Source organism: Psammomys obesus, unplaced genomic scaffold (genome assembly GCF_907164565.1).
Source record: "Psammomys obesus unplaced genomic scaffold, mPsaObe1.curated_primary_1811, whole genome shotgun sequence".
NCBI lineage: Eukaryota > Metazoa > Chordata > Mammalia > Rodentia > Muridae > Psammomys > Psammomys obesus.
The window spans coordinates 4,880,210-4,889,149 of NW_026585689.1; positions in this window are offsets into that span (position 1 = coordinate 4,880,210).

The window sequence follows — 8,940 nt, forward strand, 5'->3', positions numbered from 1 at the left end:
AAAAAAAATCAATACAAAGGAAGGCAGGTTTATTTTGGCTCTTAAGTTGGGCGATACATAAGTTCAATCAAGTTGAACAGAGCATGATCTCAGTGGGGAAAAATGGCGTTAATAGAGGGAATTGTAGTTCATTATTCTGCAATGTAGCTTGTATGATACAGTGGAATTTGTGGTTGCTTTTTAACAATAGATATTTGGGTGCAAGGAGCTGGAATCTAGATGCAAGAGTGATGAGTTCTATGTATGAAGAGCTTGAACAGATTTTCTTTGTAGACAATTTGTAAGCGGACGCAGTTCAAAATTTTATACAACAATCTTTATAATTAACAATTTCTTTGCCCTAATATGCTTTGAAGATGACATTTTGACTAATCGCTGAATTATCTAAATACCTTGATAAGTAAAATAATCAGTGCCTCAGAAAGTAGCTATTAAAATTTTGGTCACTGAAAAAGGTACACTCAATATGAAAGATTAAAACTGGTTCTTTGTATTTTAATTAATTATGATCTTATGTTTTAAAACAAAAACAGCAACAACAACAAACCCAAACCAAAACAGAAGGCAGTTCATGACCTAGTGGTGACAGCCCTGAAAAGATTTCCCCAGAGTTTTAGATGGAGAACTCAAGAACATTTCTCAAATAGCTTATGTTAGACTGATACAAAAGTGCCAGGCACATTGCTTTTCCTGTAATGAGCAGGCAATGTGTACCTTGAATATTTTTCGTTTCAATAGGATTTGTTATTTTATAGCAACAGCTGTCAGTTATTTCTCCCTCATGACACAGTGCTACATCTTGCTCTGACTTTCTAACACATTTCTACATGGTTGATATAGTATGGGCTTAGGCACATGTACAGCAGCTCTGACTTCCATTCTGAAAGAGCATACACGTGTACACAAGAACATATTATTGGATGGTGATAGCAATAACAATATTGACGTAACTAAAGTGAAGAGTGGATCTCCCAGTAGAAGTTGGTTGTTTGTGTCATGTAGGCTGGAGAGCCACTAAAGACTGTCAACATGTCTCACCACAGAACCATCTCAACAAAGCACAAGTAGGAATGACACACCAGCATTCATTACGAGCTTGGCCATTTTCCTCGCAGTCCAAGGTGTAGGGAGACTTACGGGCACTTCAGAATTATAATGAAGATGCCAAAATCCACACCGAAGAAAAGAAATGGAATTTATTTGGTCCTAAAAACTGAAATTGTAGACCTGGAAGGGACTGGAGCTCCATAAGGAGAACAACAGAACCAAAAAAATCTGGGCTTAGGGGGTCTTTTCTGAGACTGATACTCCAACCAAGGACCGTACATGGAGACAACCTAGAACTCCTGCACAGATGTAGCCCATGGCAGCCTAGTCTCCAAATGGGCTTCCTAGTAAGGGGAGCAGGGGCTGTCTCTGACATGAAGTCAGTGGTTGTCTCTTTTATCACCTCCTCCTGAGGTGAGGTGCAGCCTTACCAGGCCACAGAGGAAGACAATGCAGCAGTCCTGATGAGACCTGATAGGCTAGGGTCAGAGGGAAGGGGAGGAGGACCTCCCCTATCAGTGGACTGGGGAAGAGATAAGGGAGAGAGGGAGGGTGGGCTTGAGAGGGGATGAGAGAGGGGGCTACAGCTGGGATACAAAGTGAATAAATTGTAATAAATAAAAATTATATTAAAAAACAAACAAAAAACCGAAGTTATGAGAGCATCAAGTTCTCTGAACCACTCAAGCGCCTCCACAAATGATTTAAGACAAAATGTGAAGGATTTAACACATTACCTTGTTCCATTGGCTGAAACTCTGGTACCCAGGTCAGCTATGGTACCAATTAATCCTGTGGTAGGAGAGCCACACCTCCATCAGCATTCCTCTGTTAATTAAAAGAATAGAAGTCACTGATAAGTAATTTTTAAGAGCACCTTTTATTTTAGTTGTAACTTAATGATACTCATTATATAAAATTAAATTGCTACATGGGAACATGTTATGTCCCTGTACAGCCATCTTGACTATAAAATGGTCCCTCTCTTTTTTATACAATTTGAAATAAGTACATCAATTCTTCAGATAACACCATCTAATTCTTCTAAGAAAGTAAACAAAACAAAATGAAAAAAAAAACACATATCATATGCACTTTCTTAACCAGAGACTGATTTAAGTACTGAAAACACAGAAATTCATGAACCTGCCTCCTGACAAATTCCCACAGTAAGTAGGAGCGATGAGCAATTAATTTATAGATTCAGTTGGTGAAGCATGTCCCAAAGCTGGATGTTCTGTATAGAAGCTCAAAGAGACACAGCATCTATGATAATTACTCCTTCCTGGTAACTTGATTGGAGCTTTCTAAAGCCCATGTGTAGGAGTTGCTGCTAAGGGAAATTCCAGAGACTGCTGGGCATAACTGAGAGGTAGGCCTTCAGCAAGATGAGGGTCCAGCTGGAAAGACAGCAGAGGGAAAAGAGAAAGGCCTGTCAGTTCAGGCTCACTCCGTGCTCTCTATTTCCTGGTTGTCCCAAGGCAAGCAGCTCTCATCGACCTGACCCTCAGATTGCCATGCTGTTCTGCCTCACCACCGGCTCCCAGGCCTCCAGTGATGAGACAACACATCAAAGACCGAAACCGCCGAACACAGAAATCCTCAAATAAATATTTTTCTCCTTTAAACTATTTCTATTGGTTATTTGTCATCCTGATAAAAAGTCTTACTAACCCAGCATAGAAGGGACTTGGATCAGCAACTGCTTGTGTTGGTATCTTTTCTGTGAATTCACTGGTGTCTTCACCAGTGAAATGAATGACTTAGGGAGATGGTCTGGAGAGTAGCCAACTTCTCATGGTCTGCATGATTCTGTTGCAATTTCAGCCCTGATTTTAAACCTTCAAGTTCCTTATTTTTGGAGCTCCAAAATACCAGGGAAAACTGAGGACCAATAGTCCACATCAGGAGAGACTGCTTGAAGTTTCTGATGTGACTAAGATACCCAGACTTAATGGCAGCAACAATATCACTGGAGCTCTCTATTTAAAAAACAAATTTAATTTCAGTTTATTTTTCTTTATATATACACACTGTTAGGATTTATGTATAAATGATGCCACATACACAACAGATATTATAAGAAAGATTTATTGCATGGAGGTGGAGAGAGAGGGAAGTAGAGAGAGAGAGCAGAGAGAGAGCGCAGGTGGGAGTGGCAGACTGGTTATATCTGAAGCATCTGGCCCAGGTGATGGCATAGAATGCAGGTACTGCTGTAGGATGTTGTCAGGTCCCTGAAGGCCACTAAAGACAGGCCAGTTGAATGGCGTGCACAACATAACACTCCTCCCTTTTTGTTTAATTAAGAACTGAGGAGCTAGGGAGGGGTGGCAAGGCAGGAACGAGGACGTTGGCCTGCTTCTCATGCAGGGCAAGGTAAAGTGTATACATGAAGGTTCCGGCCAGTTGAACTGTCTGTACAACATAACACACACTGTATATATACACTCTTTACTATACACACATGTATTATCAGTCAACCATTAGGAAGTATCAGTCAGCCATTAGGAAGATGTATCGTTTGCAGAAAGACGGATAGAACTAGAGATCGACTAGAATAAACAGGCTAGACTCAGAAAGACAAATAACATGTTTTATTCTCATATGTAAATCAAGACTTAAAACGGAAAGACTAAAGAAGAGGAAGGGCTATTTGGGAAGACGGAGGGAACCAGTAGGAAGGGCAGGAGAGCCTAATGGGACTTGAAGATGAGCCACATGCATTGTATATGTGTATATATACACACATATATGAATGCATATATATATATACACATATGTGAATATATATACATTATGAATAATATATATTATTTATATATACAATACTAAATACAAATACTAAAGGGTGAATTACAGAAATATCTTTGGGCTTCTATAACATGCTTTGTGTGATAGCTGGTGACAAAAAAATTGATGGTATATTTATGGGGGGACTGGATTTTGTTTTTCTAGGAAAATTTCTCACAGATAATCTGTAGCATGCTACAGTGAGAGATTTATGCAAGCCTTGGCTGTGAGCCTCAGCTTTGCCCTCTGTTTAGTCTGGAGCCATGGAAAGAGTACTGACTTTGTGGTCAGGTGATTGCTCTTTCAGTCCCTAGTCACAGAGCTGGAGAAAATGACACTCTGTAATAGCTTCTTCATTTATAAAATATGAGTAGTTACAGCCACCTGGAGGGGTTATTGAAGGATGGAAGCATATTGTTAGGGAATGAGCATTCAACAGAAGCAGCTTATTTTATTTCCCTAAGCAGTGTGCTTTCTACTGTTCTTAAACCACGGAGATCAGGTTCCGACTGGGATGCAGATGAAAAACCTACACTTTACTGTACTGTATCCAAACATCTGAATAAAAACATGCACATATGCACACTTGCAGACAATTGTATAATCTCTGTTCATATTCCTGCATTAAACTCTTAGTTAGGGTCTCTATTGCTGGGATGAAACACCATGACCAAGGCAACCTGGGGAGAAAAGGGTTTGTTTCAGTGTACAATTCCAGGTGGTTGTCCATCACTGAGGAAGTCAAAGAAGGAGCTCAAACAGGGCAGGAACCTGGAGGTGGGAGCTGATGCAGAGCCGTGGAGGGGTGCTGCTGACTGGCTTGCCCCCCATGGCTTGCTCAGCCTGTTTTCCTATAGAACCCAGGACCACCTGCCCATGGATGGCACCATCCACAGTGGGCTGTGCCCTCCCCCATCAATCACTAATTTAAAAAATGCCTTACAGCAGATCTTTTGGAAGGATTTTCTCAAGTGAGGTCCCCCCTTTCAGATAACTGTAGCTTGTGTCAAGTTTGGATAAGAATAGCCAGCACAATGGGATGATTCTTTAGAGAAAAATAACCAATAGGATAAACATATTTCACAAGGGAATTTGATAGATCGGCTTAGACAATACAGGCTTGATAGTCAAACAATGGCTGTCTTCCCACTAGAGAGGCTGAAAATACGGTACCTCCTCAGTCCACAAGGCTAGATGCTTCTACAGCACTTATCTGTTTCTGAAAGCCAGAAAGAATCCTGCAAAACCATTTGTCTTCAGTCCACAAATTGGAAGGCCAAAGAAATTATATTCCTATATCCCAGAAGGTCATCACTGGTATTGTCATCATCATCATCATCATCATCATCAGCAGCAGCAGCAGCAGCAGCAACAACAACAACAACAGAACAGGTGCGCTTACCAGCGAGGGGTGAAGAGTAAGCAGGCAAAAAGCAAAGGCTTTCCCCTAGGAGTTCCTTATAGCTGGGCTACAGACAGATGCTATAGTCCATGCTAGAGGAATGCCTGCCTACCTCAGCCCATGCTTCCAGGGAATACCCTCAGAGACCTTGTCTCCCCGTTTATTCCAGACTCTATCAAAGTGACAATCAAGGTTAACCCTCACAGTCCCCAAGGTTGTTCTAAATACCACAGCCCAAATTTATAGTCCACTCTAGGTTTTAGAGCGCTCATGAGGCAGAAACTGAGTTAAACTATCCAATATATACTGTCTAAGGATAGTTTTCTATTTTAATAAAGCAAAGCCATAAGTTCATAAACGAATTTTTATGGACTGCAGATACATATGTGCCTCCAACATGGTTAATTTTAAATTTAAAATTAAACTGAAGCTTTACAAATATTTAGTAGCTGTGTGTATACATACCTGTGTGCCATGCAGCGGCCAGGGTAACTTGCCGAAGGTGACTTCAGCCTGTAGGTTCTGGAGATTAACTCAGGTTGTCAGGCTTATCAGCAAGCGCTTTTAGCCTCTACGTCATCTGCCTAGATCTAAAAATGCAAAAACCACAATGTATACAAGACGACAGCAGTCATAACAATGTGTACCATAAGCACTATTGTGAGAAGGAAGGACAGAGAGCCCCAAGAAGTTATACATAAGGAAAAAAAAAAAAAAAAAACAGATTGCAGTTACAGGCGTGTTCAACCTCTCCCATGGTCAGCTCACATCCCGGAATGAGGTCTATGTCTGACACATTTCTACATGGGAATTTTGTGGCTCACTGTCGAAAATATGTACGTATTGCAGACATCTGGAGAAGATGTAAATGTGAGGTTAGAGGGATCAGGGGCCAGGTTGGTATGTACGACTGTTCAATGACAAATCGGTGTGTTATCATTATTATCTTGCCTTCTAGAACAGGAATAAGGTACCCCTACCCAGAGAGAAAGGTCAGTTTGTATCTCACAGGCCAAACTTCAATATCTCTCTTTTCACCTAGTGGATTCTGACCTCTACGCTCTGCTGGGCACCCACCATGTGTGGGGTGCTATGGGCAGGCCTTGGAGGAAGGAGTGCGGTGGTAGGCAATGAATGAACAAGCAAACCAGCAAATAGCTGGCATAGTTTTTGTCTTCTAAAAGTTAAGAGTTTTGCTGAAGAGGCACAATTTTATCAAAAATAAATAAATAAACGAAAGGCAATTTAATAGGGACTGTTTAAACATCAGTTTTGGAAACTTTTTGTTGTTGTTGTTGTTCCAGAATTTAAAAAGAAACTAGGACCAGAGCCAAAGCAGCCAGTGTTAAAAGTGACGTCCTTAAACTTTAGAAGTTTCCTTGGCGCAGCAAAAACATTCCAGGAAGTGAAGCAGTTATAAATAGTTTTCAGATCATTGTGGAAATGTACTGGGAAACTGGCAGAAAATGAATCAATCGGGCTTTCCACAGGACCTAAGTAAGATCTCAAAGCAAAGTCTAGGGGAGATGTTGGGGAGATGATGTGTCTAGGGCTCGCAGCGACAGGGTTCCAGGCATGAGAAAGAGGTACGTTCAGTGAGAATCTGACTGTGCTCCTAGGCTGGATCAACTCCAGTGAAGGACAGCATATTTTCCTAACAGAAAAAGAAAGGCTCCGGAAGACACCATTTCCAGCAAGGCAAGGCATTCTCTAACAGACCCCGAAGAAGACACTTCTGTCTTTTTTTCCCTGTAACAGTCCTGACTGTTGCTTTGTAGACCAGGCTGGCCTTGAACTCACAGAGATCCACCTGCCTCTGTCTGGGATTAAAGACTGCCGTATCCAGCTTCCTTTGTTTGTATCTTTAATTTTTAATTTTATGGGTGTGGGTGTTCTGCCTGTACATATATGCCTGTGCGCCATGGGTATGCCGTGACTGTAGAGTCCGAAAGACTGCCAAAGCTGGAATTACAGAGGGTTGTTAAGTTGTCAAGGGCGTGCTGAGAACAGAAGCCTTGTCCTCTGCAGGAGCAGTCACTGGCAACCGGAGACCGTTTCTCCAGCCCCGACCCACTTCCCTTGTTTCGCTGATGGTGGAATAACTGACAGAAATAGCCACCTTCCCTTTTACACTTTGGATGGATGCTGGTGAAATCACTTTCCTGATTGATGAGTGAGCGAGATGAGAAAACTACACGACTCCAAGAGGGAGTGTGGAAAGGGGCAGAGAGCAGAACTCTGCAGAAACTGGGCTCACCTCATGACACTGGTGCTGTTTACTTTTTTTTTTTGGGGGGGGGGCTCTGGTTTCTTACAGACGGGAGAGCTAAGACATACTTTCCCTGGGAAACGCTGGGACATTATTAGGGTGGAAATGATAACAATGAAGTAAAAGTAACACTTCCTTTTGAAGTTTCCTCTGAGTATTGATGACAAACATTAGAAAGATGGTGGGATGGGAAACTTCTTATCAGTGCAGACTTCCAGGGTAAATCTAGGTCAAAGAAAACCTCTCCGAAAGAGGGAAACTGAAGTCCTGAGATTTTCTTTTTCAAGGGCAAAGGGCAAAATAGTTTGCAGCTGTGAGAACTTGTGATTTCCTTCCCGTTTCTTTTCATCTGTATCAACCCCGCATTCCACTGCTTTGCCATTGATGGCCCTTCCTCCCCAAACGTCTGCAGTAGGCGGTTTTCTGCTCAGGACCCAGTCTTGGGGCTGCTTTGGAGACAACACTTTCACTTGTGTAGCAGCTTTCAAATTCCCATCCTTTGGAGCAGCTGCAGCCAGGCCTACATGAGTCAGTGGGAGGGGCTTAGAGGAACCGGCTCTGCCCTCCCGGGAGCAGTAACCTTTTGGCAGTCTCACAAACAGAACATTTAACTCCAGTGACTGCAAAAGCTCACTCTGTACATGCGAAAGCAACTGCAGTTTTCCCAAGGTCTTCTAAGGTTTTTTTTTTTTTTTTTTTTTTTTATCCCAAGAAAGAGTCAGGTTTCTGCCTATAGCAAGACACATTCTTCAAGGATTAACTGTGACCTCATAGCTAAAGTGGACACAAAATAAAATCTGGAGACAGCTGGGAAGTGATAAGGGGTGGCAGGGAGACATTTGGGGGATTCAGAAGTGCCAAGGTCTAGCTTTTGTCGCCTGTTTACCCTGTAGCCTAAAGAGGGAAGGCGAATTATTCTTTTTCTCTTCTTCCTCTATTCTCACTGTATTCACATAGGTGATTTTCAAAGTGTAGCTTCACTTCCTGGGGGCCTTAAGGGTCCTAGATGGCTTAACAGAGGGTGGGTGTCTTCAATTCAGCTTCTTCACTGTTTATCCTCCATCAATGACAGTGACCTAGTGACCAGGCTGTGCCACTGTCTGACACCGACACACTGAGTTGGCATTTGACTCCAAAAGAAGGTCAATTTGATCAACCTATTATTAAGAAGAAAACAAGGATAGCAACGGGTCATGGGCCCCCGCGGGAAAGTAGAAAATGAGCCGTCGTTCCTCTGTTTCCTTGCATCATTCTTCCCTACTCTTTACTGTCTGTCATAAAAGGGAAAGAGTGAAGAATAAGGGAGCCCTGTTCGTAAGGAATGAATCACGCCGGACGTGGAAACAACTGATCCTTTTGGCAAATTACAATTTAGACAGCTCTTTTCTTGACATAATTTGCAAAGCTAAAGCAGCGCCACAATCGAAAG